This window comes from Nomia melanderi, chromosome 14, assembly GCF_051020985.1.
Source record: "Nomia melanderi isolate GNS246 chromosome 14, iyNomMela1, whole genome shotgun sequence".
Classification (NCBI taxonomy): domain Eukaryota; kingdom Metazoa; phylum Arthropoda; class Insecta; order Hymenoptera; family Halictidae; genus Nomia; species Nomia melanderi.
This window is the reverse complement of record NC_135012.1, coordinates 10,293,465-10,312,091: the sequence shown is the minus strand read 5'-3', so window position 1 is coordinate 10,312,091 and position 18,627 is coordinate 10,293,465. Positions and strand designations below refer to the sequence as shown.

Genomic DNA, 18,627 nt, shown 5'->3' with positions numbered 1-18,627 from the left:
AATTTTATAAAAAATATATATACATTTAACCTTATTAAAGATTCACTTGAACTCATATACTAATGAAGGTCATTACAGGGTCACGATATTATAGCCTGTTAAATATACCTTGGCATTAACTAGAATATCCTACTATAAACAAGTGTTAATATGCAAACAAATAATGTCCCTGTAATGACATTTAAAGTGACCTCACGGAGCTTTATCAAAATCGGATGCACATTCTGAAGCCATATGGACATAATCAGCCATAATTTGAGAAGATACCAATTTACACATCTGCCTCGTAAAATACAAATGAAATTGCAAATCACCCTGTATATTTCAGTCACGCTCCACAAACCGATCTCCGAACAATACCAAACCCACAGTCGTTAGGCCAAAGCTAAAAGTGTCTTGAACAAGCGCGCCCAGCTACCTCAAATTTCTTGATACCGTAAAACAAACAATCATCTTCACTGAAAAATAAAGATGCCAACTTACACATTGACACGCATTTACAAAGCACCCTGTACATTTCTGTTACACCGTGGAAATCGATCTCCGAACATTACCAAAAGCAGGCCCGTCTTCAGGCAAAGCTAAGGGGACGTCCCAAACAAAGGGAGGCTATCTCCTCCGGATCTCTCAACGCGCGACAGGTAAGTAAGCTCATCCAGCCCGAATTTTTCCAAGTACACCTGGATATCGGTTTCACATCCTCGGCTATCGATCTTCCTACCGGGCTAAGACGTAAATCCGTACGGCCGTAGGTAAGAGGGACCGCCCCCTGCGTAGGGCGTTTTGGCACCCTGTCGCGCGAACAGAAGCGTTGACCGATCGTATATGGACGGATCGCGAAAGGGCGATTCGTGGAAAATGAAGTCAGCTCCTCGTTCCGGCGGCGTCGGGGCCAGAGCACCGTACGGCTGGCGCCTGTCTGACGCCCGTTCGCCTCCGTGCATCCCGTATCCCCCCCCTCCCCACTGCTATTCGAGATACACCGAGACGAACGCGACACCCTGATTAAAACGCCAATTCCGTGCGCATCGGAGCTACCAAGTTTCGCTATTTCCTTTGGAAATCCACCCCCGCGGGGCACACACATCGGACCTGATAGAAAGTAATTATAGCTTCTTGCCGGGGCGACGCGCAGCCAGCGTGGCCTAACAACAACGAATGTAACTAACGCTATCGATTCGACCGATCGCCCTACAATTGTTGCTTCAACCGGTGTTCATTAGCCACGGTTTAACCCCTTGTCTGATTTATATTGACTCGAATGTTTCTACTTATGCTATTCGAATGGGTGTCTGGATGAGGGGATGTGTTGGATTTTATGAGGGTGGTGGGGAAAATTCTTGGTCACTGTAGGGATTGGACAGTTGGATGTAGGTTCTTAAGTAATCTATTACTTTTTAAGAATAAATAATTGAAGACTTTTTATTCCTTTTTGCTAATAGGCAATGAATTTTTGTAGGGTAAATTATTTGGTTCTGGTATGTCTCATTGTGGTATGGATAGTCAAATTTACAATTGACAACACTTAATGAAAAGAATAATTGTTGTGTTAAAATATGGAATAAACGAAATTTAGTCCTAGTCTATTAATGTTAGAAGTTCTGCTTAAAAAATGATCTTATCTAAATTGTAATGAAATAAAATCCGTGAATCGCGCACTTTGAGATAACGGATTATTCGCACAATTATAAATAATGTCATAACGACGACTTTGATTGTCATTGATAGACAGTATCAAAGTAGTTTAATTCTGAATATTTCTTCATATTTCTGTGCGATTCTAAGTTGGTACAATTATTATTTTGAAATAATCACAGACCATATAATTATATACTTTTAATTGTATATTATAAAGAAAAGGTTTAATGATGTATTCAAATATAATGAACACTCTTCACGGAAAGAGAAACAAGAGAGTAAGCAGTATTATAATTTCCCACTTCTGCAAATTAAAATATAAAACAGGTATTCGCATAAATATTGATAATATAGTTACGAAACAGTCGAAGATATTCATACGAAATTCAATATGCGAACGTGGTATTTTCCAGTGCAAACCAATAAGATGAAAATGGTATGTTTGGACACAAAATTCGAGGTAAACGTGCGTGAGAGGTTTGAAAACAGCGAACGCTGTTAACGCCGTCCGAAACCACACGCAATTCGCATACCAGCACCGTGAATAATTATCATTATTTATCAATACCGCACACCAGAAAGCATTCTAAACCGCAGTAATGAAATTTCACGGTGTCCGGCGTTTTCCGGGGTAGATTGAAGATCGCCGTATTATCGTAATTTTTAATTGAAACGAAGTTGGTGGATATTATCTACTGCTAAAGCACTTGCACGTGAAAACGTACACGTCGAATGTAAACAAATGAAAATCGTACGAGAACACAGTTATAAATTGCATTTCCGTTCGTAAACATTTTGTTAATAATAATTCTATCATCGAGAACTTGTCGAGGGAAATTAAATAGCAGTAAGGAACAGCAACGAGACGTGGACAAAATTATTTGACTTAAATGTTTGTATAAAATATTCTCTCAGTGAAATACGAAATAAGAAATCGTTTTTTCTTCAAATGTTTCGGATAACATTAATAATTCTTAGCATATTATGTTTGCCAGAAGAATTTTAAAGACCTATAAGTACCTCGATAAAAACGTCTTCACCGTGGTTGTCGAGCACGAAATATGAATACATCGTTCATGTAATAATTAGACCGCAGATGTTTATACATTTGCAGCTTCTCTGATTTACAGGAGATAAAAACTCCAATGAAACTTAATAGGACAGGTAGTTCTATGGCCACTATAAAGCTCCTTGTACAATAAATATATTTCATTTTCATGAACTGATATGTAAAATCGTTAATTCAATTAAGTATCCGGGTTTCATTAATAATATTTACTACAAGACCGAAATTTGTTAGAAGGTAATTAATATTTTTATATTTTACAACAGAAAATTTACAAGAATTTATTAATCTTCAATATATTTTTTTATAATTATAAAAATCTATATATATAAATCCTCCATCCAAAAACACAATCCAAATACCAAAAACTTCTGGCTACAATTAATAATTTCCACAGTACACGATGAAATTTTGATCTCTTCCTTACAACCAAGTGCTCCTTTCAACCTTTCAACCCCTTGTCAAATAATTTTCTTCCAAACAGTCCAATAAAAATACTTTCTCGTTAACAATATACCAGAAGAAAAAAGAATTCCATGCTCATTTAATATTCTGAATAACTCCAAAACACACCACTCAATAACAGACAAGTAACAAATAATCTGAAATCAACGAAACTGCACCGACATTTACATTCATTCAACAGTATATCAACCCCTCGCCTAGTGTCCCACGATATTTCCACCCAAAGGATTAAGCAAAACGATCACAGGCATAAAGAAAACCAAACACGTATCGAACGTTTTCTGGAGCACTGAATCACACCGAAATCACACCAAAATCGACACGTATCTCGACCAACCCTTCAAGCCATCTTCCCCAGAAACACCCGAACACTTCCACCGAAAGAGCTTCACCCCTGGGCTCTCCGGATCGGCTTGATCCGGAAGTGAACACGATTTTTTCTGTCTATCAATTTACCCGGGCATAATGTGATTTCCCGATGCTCATGATTTTCCAGGAAGCGGCGCGAGAAACCAGTAGTTGAAAAGGAGGAAAAAGGAAGCAGAACCAAAGAAGAAGAAGAAGAAGAAGAAGAAGAAGAAGAAGGAGGAGAAGAAGACAAGAGGGCAGGGGTACGAAACGAAGGCAATTCGAGATCATCGGCTCCGCCTAACGGCGCGCAGCAACGCGAGGTGCCGAGGGCTCGCGGTATATAGGTGCAGGTTATGTTTGCACTGTAATTTTCCGCCCAACCCGCCGCTCCCGACCGACAGTGTCTAACCGAGAGAGAGAGGGAGAGGAAAGCCACCTCCTAGAACGAGCCACTCCCCCGTCCGCGCACCCTCGCCGCCCGTCCCGCTGAAATAACACCCCAGGCAGTCCGGCCGGCACTCGTGGTATGCGTGTTACGGGTCCCCCGTCTGGCGCCCCGCGTGCATCGGTGTCCGTGATGTGCTTATTATTTATATAATTGCTCAATAGCCTCAATTACGGGCCTTATTCAATCATAATCATCCTCCGGTGTTATTTGCGGACAAGCCCAGCTGATTGTAAGCACTCGACGCGCCACTTGCTAGACCCGGCGCCGCGCCGCGCCGCGTCGCGTGGCCGTGCCAACGTTGATGCGGACAACGTACGGCGCGCGGCGTCGGCCGGGGGATGGGTTCGGTGTGTTAGGTGGGTGGCGGCGGACCGGCCTCCTGCGAGAGAACGATCCCTTTCGCCGCCATTAATTCGTTCCCGGCGAAATGTAAATACGGGACGAGTAGAATGGGCGGAAATGACGCGGAACCGAAGAGCACTGCACGCCGTCACCGGGTTCCGATTGAAATTCGGCTCGACAGCCGGTGGCCTTTGACCGGGTCGCGACAGAAGTGGAAGACTGATACACGCGGGACGCACCGATATAGGCCGAAGGCAGCTCGGAGCGGAAAGATGGAGCGAAAGTGGGAATGATTTGTTTGTGCGCTGTGAGCCTCGTGTTTAGAATGCTTCAGAGGGGGTGAGGTTTTGAGGAATTGGTTTTGGTAAATCCTCGGATGTCACTGATGGAAATAATCTTGGAATATCTTATTGAGATTAGAATGTTGTGTAACTGTTTGTTGTACATGTAATAGGCGGTTGCTTTTAGTTCTTGAGAAAATGCATTTTATGTATTATATGAGTGTGTAGTGTATTTATGTAATTCCTCTTTGCACGGATAACCGATGCTCGAGCTTAGTTTCGAAGATATTCGTGCACTGCATTTGTGTTGAATTTGGGTTGGTTGACTTAACCTTACGGTTGACTTAATCCTATTATATTTCGTAATTGTGAATTTTAATTATTTTATTTGTCACCAAATCTAAGTGCAAGCGAAACTTAAACCTAATTTAACTAAAAAATCCAAACTCTAAAAATTGCATTTACGTAGCATTTACGTTTATTAAATTGTGTTCGAAATCGTTACCACGAGTGTCACACGATATTATAAGCCAAGGGGTTGAAAATAATTTTAGAAGTGATTGTAATGTTTCTAATATCGTCAATGTAACCGAAATATTTTCCTTTCAATATTTTTCTTACCTTCGGATACGAGAAAAGTAATTAGTACTAAATAAATAATTAGACTTCCAATAGAAATTATTTAAAAGGTCATGTTTCTTTTAGTTTGTAGCCTCCAAAGATGTACATCACAATATGCTACTAAAAAATAGAATTTATCGATATATAATAAAAATATATTATTTTCAAAATAAAGGAAACATAACTGTTATATAAAACGAACGATGAAGTAGCTCGCGAAATTTCAGTAAATAGTTCAAGATTCTTTTCGAATAACTCGCAGGAAATTAATAACGCTATTACGTAAGCTGCAGCAGGTGTAATAGAATTATAACTGTATAAAGTCAAAATTTAGTGCCATCATGTCTCCAAATATAAATTAGGACTGAGAAAGTTCTATGAATTCCGCCAGCTCGGAGAACTATTTGAACAATATTAATAGCGTACAAAACGATGAAATTAGATTTCGTTGTTAAACGCCGTAATAAAGTCTTGAACACCTCGATGCACCGAATACTGAAAATTATTGATACGTAACAAATATTCTGTAAATATTTGTCAGCTTCAATTTACAGTATATCACGTTCAAGATATATTATTATAGACAGAAGTGAAATTATTAAACAAGAATTATAAAGCCTATCTATGCAAAGATATAAAATTATAATAAAACTTCTGATAAGTGAAGATACTCCAATTTAATAATATTATTCAAATTCAGTAAAATTAATATTTTAATAATAACTTTATCAAAATATATAATAGAAAGAAATGTCCACGTATTTTTGTTTTCTTTTAACTCAAGGGTGGATTCGTAAATATGTCTCTTAAGAGTTCAAATTATTTAAAAAAGTCTAATGTTTAATTCCGTTCAAATAAAGAAGATTCACCATCTCCCTAATATTCTATACTCCGATACCTTGAACCATTCTCGACCAAGCAGATCGTAGAAAATAGTTTCAGTTGAATCTACATCTTCATCCCCTTAAAATCAGCGAATTACCGAATTAAAATTTATTACAAAAACTTATTAAAAAAAATCTATAATATATACAAAGAAATTCGAAAAAACTCCAGGTGACCCAATTCTCATAGTCCGAGCACCAAACAATTGTCAACAATAAACTCTTTCAGCTGACAAAAACGTAACACAGTACAAGAATGACTACTCATCAAGCAGCAGACGACGGCCAGATGAAAGTATTAAATTATTGCATTACAGTATTATCCGGCCTAATGTCGCTATTTGCACGAATCCAGCCTGAAAAGGAGGAGCACACCTGTCTTTATGTGCACACAAGCCCGGATAAGTCAGCCGAGTAGAACACCGAAGGAAGAGACAGCCCTTCCAAGCTCAAATGGGACTGAACGTGCGTTATCTACGAACTGCCGAGAATCCAGACCCACATTACGGATCGAAAGTAAAGTGCACACCCCTCGGTGACGACCTAACACCGTCGCGTATCGTGAAACTAAGATCCGTCCTACTCTTTTCTCTCTTCTGCCGTATCCACCATTTCCTTTCCCTTTCTTCTCTTTTTAACTCTCATTCTCTGTCTTCCTTACTCTTATTTCTGTCGTTTTCTCCTTCTTCCTTCTTCCCCATTTTTCTTTCTCTCTTTCGGTCTCTGTGCTTCTCTTTCTCCTTTACTGTCACTCTTTTTCGCTTACTTTCTCTTCTTTACTTTCACTCTTCCTCTTTTTTCGCCTTTCTCTCCCTTCTTCTCTTTCTCCCTTTTCGTCTCTCTTTCTCTTCTTTTCTCTTTCCCTCTTACCGTCACTCTTTTCCACTTACCTTCTCTTTCTTACTGTCTCTCTTTCTCTCTCACTTTCTCTCTTTCTCATTTCTTACCTCCCTCCTTTTCTCTTTGTTTTACTAGATATTTGTAACTATTTCATAAATAAAATCAGTCTAATCGACACTAGGTTTACGGAATTGCGTCAATCTGACGCATGTCGAATTTGACAAACATTATTTATGAAGTGTTTACGTCGATTTTGATCGATGCAATGGCATGAACATTTATCCTAATCGTCTATTGTAGAACAACTTTAATTTCCAAGATCTAAACGAACGAATATTCATTTTTCTAGGAACAACAGAATAAACTAACAACAAACGACCGTAAACCTAGCGTTAATTAAAATTGTAAATGTCATATTTTCGGGCAAGAGAGTATGTTTTAAATGTGTACAAATTTTATGAATAACATATCGCACCGAACAATTGCAAATAATGGTACGTCAAATTGCACCGTGGTCGCGAACGTGTTAATTAACCTCGTTCGCAAATGAATTCCTTAATATATCAACGACGAGGAAGGGGCGTCGTCGCGTCCGTTTAAAGATAATATTAAAAAAACAGCGTTTCGAGAACGCCGTCGCGTGATGAATTAACGTAGAGCTACAATTTCATCCTCTTGACGTGTTTGCGAAAGAAGAAAGCGATATTGAGCTCAAAGGCGAGGATATGACGTAATTTCGATAATTTGTTTAAACAGCGAATACTTCAAATATTTGTGAGCACTCGTGAGTGGATCATGCCAGTGTCACTGACAATGACAATTCACTCGGGGATCCGTAATACGAGACCATCCACACCCTCGGATCAATCATGCTCGCCGTTTACCATTTCTTCCAGCTGGCCACACGATATCCGTGCCTAATTTGCATAAAAGAGAAAATTTATAGTCGTACAGCGCGACAATCGAAGCATCGTATCCAACGAGCGCACTGTAATTGTTTAGTAAAATTTATTCAGACTTTTTTTAGAATAAACTGGCTGTTAATAATTCACATGAGAATTCCATAACTGTGGTCAATTTTTTTAACAAAATAAAAGAGTGCACTAGTGGAAGATTAAATAACTGAAGCTTTTTTTATAGAACCGCTGAATCAAAATCGATTACTTAATAATAACCGAACGGGAAAACAAATTCTATATTCATTTACTCGTTGAAATGTTTTTATTTGTAGAATAATATTTGCCTTCGTATTCATTGACTATAATTTGGAAGCTGAATAATTGTGAATAATGTGCTGGAGTTAATTGATATTAAATCCTTGTCTTACGATTCACTCTTCGATCGATATTACAAAAGTCACTTTAACACTAATCGATTAACAGTAAAACGAGGGACTGTTTAATTACTACAAATTTGCTGTAAACGTTAACAAACACTGTTTCCCTATCACCAGTATGAACCGAATAACAATCACACTTATTAAAATCAATGTAATATCTTGACCGCAACCCTGATTCGATGTTATAAAGCAAGAGGTTAATTCTGGGACGCAATGTGATAAATTTTCATGTCAGTTACTCGACGCTCCGCGCAAAATGTAGAATACCGCTGTCGCGTGCAATTACATCGTCCTGTTAATTAAAATAATAAAGGTGTTAAAAGCGATTCGCTGAAGTGTAAAGTTTATTCCTTGCGATTCAAGCGGAACGCGAAGAGCAGTGTTTGATAACTTAACCAGAAATTTCTACATTTAATAAACCGGATCGCGAACATTTAACATCTTTATAAATATTCACCGTATTAACGATCGACTGAAATTAATATCGCGATTCGGGAATAATTATTTTGTAATTCTCCTCGTGCGCACCGTTCAGCGAGCTTTAAACAAGTGCGCGTACATGTGTGTATGAACAGGCGAAATAAATAATTCGAGGGGATTGTGTGAGTGTAAATTTTATATAATTAAGAGGTAGCGTATGTTTAATTTCACTCAATATTTCATTCGATAACTGACTCGATTCGTCGGTGAACTTGTTAAATAAGAATCGAATGAGAATTCGGGAATTGTAACACAACCTTAGGCCATCTTATAAATAATATGGTTTTTTATACTTTTTTTTAAAGAAAGATAAATAAACCTTTTTTTAATGTAATTATAATGTATAGACGGACAATTTGTAAATACTGAAAAGATGTTTTAGATTAAAAACAGTTTTATCTTTATTTGTAAGAATAAAAGAAATTTATGAAACCACATTATTTATAGGATGACCCAATACTAACATAGCATTCATAAAAACAGTGCACAAATTAGTATTATAAGAGTCACCATCGTAGAAGCTACCATTAAGCGCCACGAAAATCTTAAGCGTTTTCCCATAGAGTTTGCCTTTGTAGCAAAGAAAAGTAGGAATAATTATGAATTGTTTGGCGTTGCAATCCTTGCGTTACACTATCATCAACTTAGTTGCCTTAAACATTTTTATTTCACATCGGTCGTCCTGTATATTACGATTATCTTTTTAGTCATTCAGAAGCGTCAGTCACCGGTGATGGCGCTTAACGTGTTAAGACCCTCGAGCGATGGGTTCCAGCTTTTTCCACTTTTTGTTCGAGTGTAACATGTATCATGAAACTTAGGACTCAAACTCATCAGTGATGCCTGCATCGCCGAAGGTTTAAACGTGTGTGGAGGCCTTCAGACTGTAGGGGAGTGGATCCGCTTTATACCTTGGACAAAGGTGGCAGATTTGTATACTACTTTGTAAGTATGTTGTAGTAATCGTCTGTCTTAAAGCCCTAACACGTGAACACTAACACAAACGTGTTTCCACCACTTTGAACATATGTCCGTGGCTTTGCCCAAAGCTCTGCCCCTGGGCTACCCCTGCCAGCGAGAAGGTCTGGACAGGTCTAGCCTAGGAGAACTTAGCGCAAGCTGAAAGCGAGTGACTGATTAGCAGATTTAGTGTATTGGCGAGTAGCATTAGCGTCATCATTATTATCTTAATAAACATTCTTGTTCTATCTCAAACGAATCACATCTTTTGGGGGGATTTATCCTACAATCGCTGCCTCATCGAGGACACTATACTACACTTACAAGTGTAGGGCTACTAAAATAAAAACTAAGTCCGTAGTCAGGTTAAATATATTACGCGATGTGGCTCTAACGAGGAACGACGACTAACTTTTCCTCAACGCTTTTCTAAGGAAACCTCTTCAGACGAGGGCGTACGTGACCCAGGTCCTGGTGGTCCCCTCGGTCATAAGTTAGTCAATGGGCCTGGTCTATCTCTCAGGCCCCCAAGTATTGACGCGAAAAAGGGCGAACCGTCTACACAAGGTATATTTTCCTGAAGTATTTCGAATAGCATAGAATTATAAATATAATTCACTTCAATGAACGAAAATATCAAAGCGAACGCGTCGAAGGGACGCGACGGTTCCGATCGGACGCGAACGATTCGCATCCGCGAGATGAAGCACTTATTTCATCTCTGTTTGAAGAATCAAGCGATGAACCGATATTATCCGCGGCGGAACACAGCTGGAACCGTTTCGACGGACCACTTTTCTAATTGTTTTCGACAAGCGCGCGCGAACACAGATGTAGCCGCGCCGGCCGCCGTGCCGCCACGTGCACAACAACGCCGGCCGGACTGCGAATAGCGACCCTTTTAAATCGTTGAACAAATGGATGAAACTCTTACCGCTGGGTTGAGGTTTTAACGGGCCGAGCCCGTGAAACCAATTGCTTGATTGCGTTTATTCTCTGCCCTTTAAAAGAAATAAAATCGTATTGCAGATTACTTTTTATGACGACCGGCTAACGTTATCACGTGTTCAACCATCCGGCTAGTTTACGCGCCACTAAATTGAACGTTCGGTACGTATCGGACGTTAATTATTTCTACGCTGCTTGACGGACGTATCGTGAACTTAAATAGGATTATTCGGTCGAACGTTAGTGACAGGGACAATATCTTTATTTCGTTTTAATCCGACCGCTTAATCAGCCGCCCCGCGCCCCGTCAGTTTCCCGATAATTCATAATCGCCGGGAAGTACAGCGTGCGAAGGAGTTTCGGCCCTAAATATATATATATAAATATTTTAATTTTTTAATTTATATATATATATATATATATAATTATATATAATATAAAATTAAAATATTTATATATAAAATTCGAGGTTCCACTGTATGAGAATTGTTTCATAATATTTAATAGTTCTTCTAATATTATATATAATATAATAATATAATATTAGGAGTAATAATAATAGAACTATTAATATTTAATAGTTCTTCTAATATTATATATAATATAATAATATAATATTAGGAGAACTATTAAATATTATGAAACAATTCTCATACAGTTTCGGCCCTAAATATTCACAGTGGAACCTCGAATTTTCTGACATAACTTGTTAACTGTGGAATTTAGTTTAAAGAATCTCTCGTTTTGCAATAAAAGCAAAAAATGAAGTGTGTACTCGTCAAACACAGAACGAATGCAGCTAGAGTACATTTTAATGAAAAACCAAAGCAAAACAAAGAATTACATATTTATCTGAAAAAATAAAGAACTCATTTAATCAAACGCAGTTAACTGGTTAATTGGGAGACTAACGATTCAAACAAATGGAGTCTTGAAGAGAAATTTTGCAACGATGTTTGTACTATTCATGGTGTATATGTTAGAAGGTGTAATCTAAGAATTATTGAGTTCTATAACAGTTGCTAATGTTGTTTTGCGTAGTCATATTTGGAATATTTAATTTACGTTTTAATAGTCCCGTCTACAAATCCCGGAATTAAGTAATTTGTTTCTTGCATTAAAGGGTTCCAGTTGCGTTTAGGTGAACTGCAAGGTTCACAGAAGTTATCCATCCATTAAGTATTAATAGCTGTAACAATAATATAATTTATTTCAGTCAATGGTGTGGTTGCAACAATAACGGAATTCAGCAACCGTAATAATAACTTGAAACTACAAACCACAAACTGCAATAATAAACTCTATCCGACGATAGTACTGTTTCCTTAATATGCTTTGTGCATTACCATTTGTTGTAAACGCATACAATTCAGAATTAAATATTTGCAGTCGCTTAGACATGTATTCTAACAGAAGTTTTTTCCTCTTCTTGATTTTTAAGATGTCACTATTTAAGAAGACTTTTGTGTACCGTTTAAAAAGACTTTTGTTTATTATTTAAAAATACTCTAAACAATGACGATGTATTCAAACTATTAATATAAGAATACAAAGTATTCCACAAAACAAATTACGCACCTTCATGAAAAATAATAATACATAATTATGAAATATAAATCGAAGATATATATCAAAAATGCAATATTCCTTAATACAACGTCAAAACACTTAATTAATATTAATCATTAATAACTTAATTATTCATAATAACCATTTATAATAATGAATAACATTATTCGTCTGTTACATTGAGCATTTTTCAATCACATTGTCGAGAATAAATCACAATTACCCGAAAGACAACTCTATGCAAACGTGGATTACCAGAAACGTTTGCGTGAAGTACCTAATATACCCAAAATATAACTGTTAATACGAGGACAGTGAAAATCGTTGATGTATCAAAATTTCCCGAACGTTCGAAGGAGTTCATGCATTCGATTCCCATTCAGACGGGAAACCTTTTCGCTCGCGAAAGTCGAGAACGAAGGGATGAAAGAGAAGATACGGGTCCCGCTATCCCCAGTCCGCATTTCCGGCGCGTAAAAAGAGCAGGAAACAATATTCGAAAACACCTAACTTCGCATAGAACGGGTATCAGCGGTAGCAATCGTGGAACTTTCAGTGCCTCTTCGCCTTCCGGCAACGTGGATCCTTGTATATCGCGCACGATTTTCCGCGTGCGAACGAACGAGAGACTATCGCCTCTTCCTCGATTCCCTTTTAACCCTTTCGCAACCTGCGTCACATATCGCGCCTCGATTTTCTTGTTTAAGCCCGGAGTCACAGAGGCGTGACATGTATTCTTCATCAGTTTATGACAGATTGCATCGAACCATACCGCAGATTGAATTATCTATAGGGTAACAATACCCAATGAAACATAATAATATTTCGGAAAATAAATAGGTTGATGTGTCAGTTACCATGGGAAACACTGCATTATTAATAGGAAACAATCATATTAATAGTTGGACATTAATTAAGAGTTTGTCATTCAATGCGGAAAAAACAAGAAATTTGGACAGTAGCTTCTTGTTATGATTTCAGTACAGACTTACCGAGAGATTTTTAAAAATTCAACCCTTAATATACATTTCTTCTTCATATGTCATCAATAGACATCTAATTATTATGAACGAATCGAGACGAAAAATGACTACACGTTTGTTAACACTAAAACCACCGAATGGGTCAAAATGAGAAAGCATCGAAGAAATTGATTTACTAACACGCAAAGTGAACTATAAGTCAATCGAAATTCCAATAGATGTACTCTTAGAGTTTCTACAGGCAAATTTTAAAGAATCAACTCGACTGTCCTGTAGTTCTAGTACTGAAAAGTGTTTTATCGTGCGATTTAGGTTAATCTAGTGTAAATATCGAAATACGTTTTCGACGCAATGTAGCCGCCAATTCAGATACTCGAAGACGATACCGCACGGTTACTGCCGGCGTCAGATCTGTTTAATTACTGCCTAACATCGGATGTTCTAGTACTTCGTACCTAACCTGAAACCTGGTTGGAGAGCATCTAACTGCTAACTGTCCCTTCTATGTTGCGTAAAACGTACAATAATACAGATCTAATCATTCGTTCTACGTTCAACGGAACTTATTTGCTCGAGCAATCATTCGACTGTCAAAACACAAGAGCGACGAATTATTAAAAATGCAAAATGTGAGGAACGAACCAAGTTTAAAATAAAATTTAAAGGAAATATGCTACTGATAACAAACTTGGAATCGCTTTCAATCTTTATTAAGATTACATAGTTTGATAAGTTTTCATTCAAATGAACGTTAATATTTTTAGAATAAATCATTGGAATCTTCGATTTAATGATTGTTACAATTATTATTAATTAATGTTATAAAACACGATTCTTTTTCACATTACAGGCGGCTCTAGAATAACAAAAGCGTTATTTCCCCGGGACAATAAAACATTTCTATTGTTCATTTTTTACTACTATTTTATATATTTCTTTTGCACATGTTTCATAAATCAATGCAATGTAAATATTCATAGGTAAAACGGACATCTACTGAAATAATAGTGATGTGCATTAAAATAAAATTGAAGATCAGTACATTCTCACTATTTTCGAACTTCATCCTCGAGTAAAAACTTTCAAGCAGTGAAACGTTTGTACAGGAATTTTCTCGGAAATATTAAAACTGATACCAAGGTAAAGCAGTAACAAATTTTAACCATGGCCAGACTTATATTTGAACTTAACTAACTCAAAACTACGAATATTGCAGTCTGTCATTACAAAGAGCAGGAATTCCTGTGGTCTCACATCTTTTATGAGAAAGATGAAAAAGTAACTTTTATGAAAGAATCACTGACAAAGCAGTTATAAAAAGAAACATGTTCATGGAAATAATTGTAATTCTTCAAATGAATTTTACGATGAATTTGCCTTACAACGCGTAGCAAAAAATAAATATAATCAAGAAGCGTCACAAATGAGGACGATACATTTTATTTTCATAGAAAATTTTAGTTACACTATCTTAATACACAGGTAAATGATAATGTTGATACACAGCATTTAATAAAAAGAAATGAACAATCATCTGTAACAGGCCTTCATAAAAAACTTATTAAATATGAATATTTTGCAATTTTCAATTTTAAAAACGAATTTCTGAAAATCTATGTTAAAGAAACTTTTCAGACTGTCGGTTTATTCAAAATGATACAAAAATAAACAGAAGGATAGATGTAAGACTTATTTTATTATTAATATAATTTCGCATAACCGAATACTCTATAACCAAATAAATATCCGCTGCTACTAATAGCAATTTGAAATAATTTCTCAAACGTCACGAACTTGTACTATCTATCATTCGTTACAATAACAAACTTAGTGGTTTTCGACCGTTGAATAGACGCAAATTACCAACAACTCGTGGCTGAAAATAATTTCAGCGTAAATGCTCTGCTTCAAAATCAACTAATCGTTAAAGGCAATAATAAACTGTGAAATATGGTCCTTCCACATTACAGTATTTGAAATTAATAATTAATCAGACACAGTTTTCAAGTTTATGTCTTGTTTAAATGTAAGAATTATCTTTCACAACTTTGTCAATGTATATTGATTAAATAAACGAGAAATATTAGAGTAGGTTGTTATAGAAAACAATTTTTTTGAATATTCAAATCCTATCTAACCTTCCAATTTTTATTTAACCACTCACTTAAAAGATTCTTCGCTAAAAATAGAATTTGAATATTTAATAACGATTAAATCGTTTTTATAAAACAGTTCCACTTTTCCCAATACTGCTGACACAATAATCACTATTCTTTTTTTAACTAAAAATATCAACTGAATAATTAAAATGAATGAACCCTCTAACTGTCAAAAACTACTTTAATTTTGCACAAAAGAAATATCGGAAATCATTATTCGTAACTAGAAAAGAGCCAGGAGAACGAAACATTTTCTTGGAAAATTTATATTTTCTTTATATATAACACTTGTGTAATATTATTAATATTCTTTATGCAATATATTTATAACTAGAAGTCACAAGGTTGGCATCGTTGCAAGAGAAATGAGAAAAGGGAATTGCGAATGGTTAGAAGAAACAGATTTTCACGAGTTCCTTGGTGTGTGCGTTAGAACAGAGGAGAAAGAGAAAATCAGTTCTCCGTCCTTGCTAATTTCCGGATAGCCGTTCGTGGTTCGATCTATTTGTCAAAGTTTCACGGCAATTTAAAATGTTCCGCTTTAAACGTATCGCCCCGAAGCCGCGAGCAATTTCGTTGGCTGTGGCTGTTCATTCGCGCGCCGCTGGAACTGTTCAAACATCCAGGCCGGCTAGTAGGACTATCAACGGCGACAATTTTGTTTAATCGCTACCTAATGCCCCTAATGTCTCGATCTATACCTTTGTCAGTCTAAGGAAATTGCAGTATAGCTCCCCCTTCCTCCCTCGTAAGGGACATCGAGCGTAAAACTCGATTCCTATTGCGAGTAACTCATCCCTGTCCGACTTTGACATCCCCTGCGCAACTATCGAAACGACCAATGACCAGGCTGGATATTATACCCTTCTTCGACTAATCGAATGCGGGGTCTGAGCGAAACGGGAATTTTAGAAATAATTTTAACGCCTCACTGCTACCCTAGATGAAAATGGACCATCCCCTAAATAATGCAGTTTTTTATATTTCCTTTATTTTTGAAAATAAAGATAAACAAAACTTTTTTTTAAAGGAACTACACTGTATAGATAGACAATTTATAGGTAATGATGGAAAATATGGTTTAGATTAAAAACAATTTTAGTTTAATAATAATTAAAATAGCTTCCATATATTGATACTAAATACACGTACATTTATTCCATCTTTATCTATCAGTGATTCAAGAACAGAGAATTATAATGTGTATTCGCATAATTGCATTAATCAAAATCGCTTTAAATTATTAAGAAATAATGTTTAGGAAATTCAATATCCAACAAATTGACTAGTTTTCAGAAAGCTGAATATACGTAAAAATACTTTAAGTACCCCACGGTTCTTATCTTAAACAAATAATCCATTCTAAGAAAATTAAATATTTAATATTTCTTAAATGGTGCGGTAATTAGCAAAGTTACGATTTCTCGTCCTCGACACGCGATGTGTTAACCTCTTACTTATAATAACGTGCGAGACTCGTAAACATTTTCAATAGACTTCAATAAACATAAATATTACTGAATTCTTGTGATTTTAAATGAAATTATTATATACAATATTATGTTTCTGTTATCGATTATTATATTGCAGGGCAAACAGAGACATGGAACATGCATAGAATTTTTCTTTTTTCAATAAATGATTACTGGCAAAGTTGCTGCATCGATCACAGTTAAAAAATAAATCATAAGGCAAGGGGTTAGTACAATTAAACGAAATACACGTTGCTATTCGTTTCCATAAAAAAATTACTAGAAATTATTCACGCTCTGCTAACCTACTTCATATACCTACTTCATCAATGAAGAAATAATGAACACCGCGATAGAATACACCAAATAGCATTCGGTATGCGCGCAAATGGACAGATAGCATCCGTGAGCTTATTGCACCGTAGACCGCGGTGTTTGATTAATTAAGATTTCTCCGTGCATACCGGGCTCGCGATGTAAGCGTTCCATGATAATCAATGAACACTAATAATTATAGAAGGTACGTATTCGTCGTTAATTGTATAGACATCCATTAACAAACGCGAATTCCATGATAATCGTGCGCGCGAAAGACAGAAGCCGGGATTTCCGGCGTCGAGATTCGAACCTCCGATAAAGTACGCGTCCAAGCATCGTAACGTTGGAAAATAACTAACAGGACAATGAAACGTGTTAAATTTTTATTTAATGATATAAACCCCCCTAAATTTTATTAAATTTATGATTTATTTATAACAATAGATTATTTTCAGTTTCTTTATTATAGTATTCAAGTGAAACTATTTATTCGCAAGATTACTTCGAAAATTCAATGCTTTTAATATATCAATAACTGCGGAACGAAAGAATCCAAACCATTTTGACTGTTACGGTAGTTCTAATGTTAAATACATATATTACATCCAGTGATGTTAAAAAATTCCCAGCCAGATCGTTTTTGGAACTGAATTCATGCCACATCGATACACAACTGTCATTACTGCAAAGGTATGCCCACGAAATACTAAGTGTAATATGTTGAGTACTATACATTAAATTACTATTATAATCGAAAACAAGCATTTCCTTTTTTAAACACTTTGGCCGAAAACCTTCGAACATGCTGAACTATTTATTTCTAAAAAATATATATATAAAGAATAGATGGTGTTGATTCGTTCACAATATCCTCTGAAGCAATATGTCTTTTGCATGTCATAATAACAAAAATTTCTTAAAGCCTTTGTCGTAGTTCTAAAACCGATTTGGCCGGGAACTTTTGAACGCCATCGTAAGATATAATAATATATTATATTAAAGACAAACATTTTAATAAGACCGTATGAAAGGTCCAAATACTTATACGCGACAGCGTACGTGTGACACTCTTGCCTCTTTTCGCGGAGTTGCTACGGCGAGACAAGCAAGGCGTTTTATCATCATCTAACAAAGGCTACTCCATCGCAAGGCAGATACTTTGATCGTTTCAGTTTTAGCCGGACACGAACAGACCGGAATAAAGAGAAAAGACGGGACTGCCGGTGCTACCGAGGACTAGCAGTGACTCGCTACTTAATCCGTTATACAGCTTAATCCCCTTTAATTAAATGCCCCTTCGATCATCCCTATCCTGACCAAAAGAGTACGCGGCTAAAGACCCGGCAGGCTTTCACGAATGAACTCGTAATCGTCATGGCGCCGTTTACAAAATAAAACGGGTAACGTTTAAAACTCTTCCGCCTCTGCTTCTTGATCGTTCGAGTGGAATCAAGATTACCGGA

General features: G+C 36.6%; 1 protein-coding gene across 3 annotated transcripts in view; it reads right to left on the bottom strand.

Moving 5' to 3' along the window:
• LOC116428993 (membralin) overlaps positions 1–18,627 on the bottom strand; it is a 124,044-nt gene that overhangs the window by 54,602 nt on the left and 50,815 nt on the right. The gene's annotated exons all lie outside the window — the stretch shown is intronic.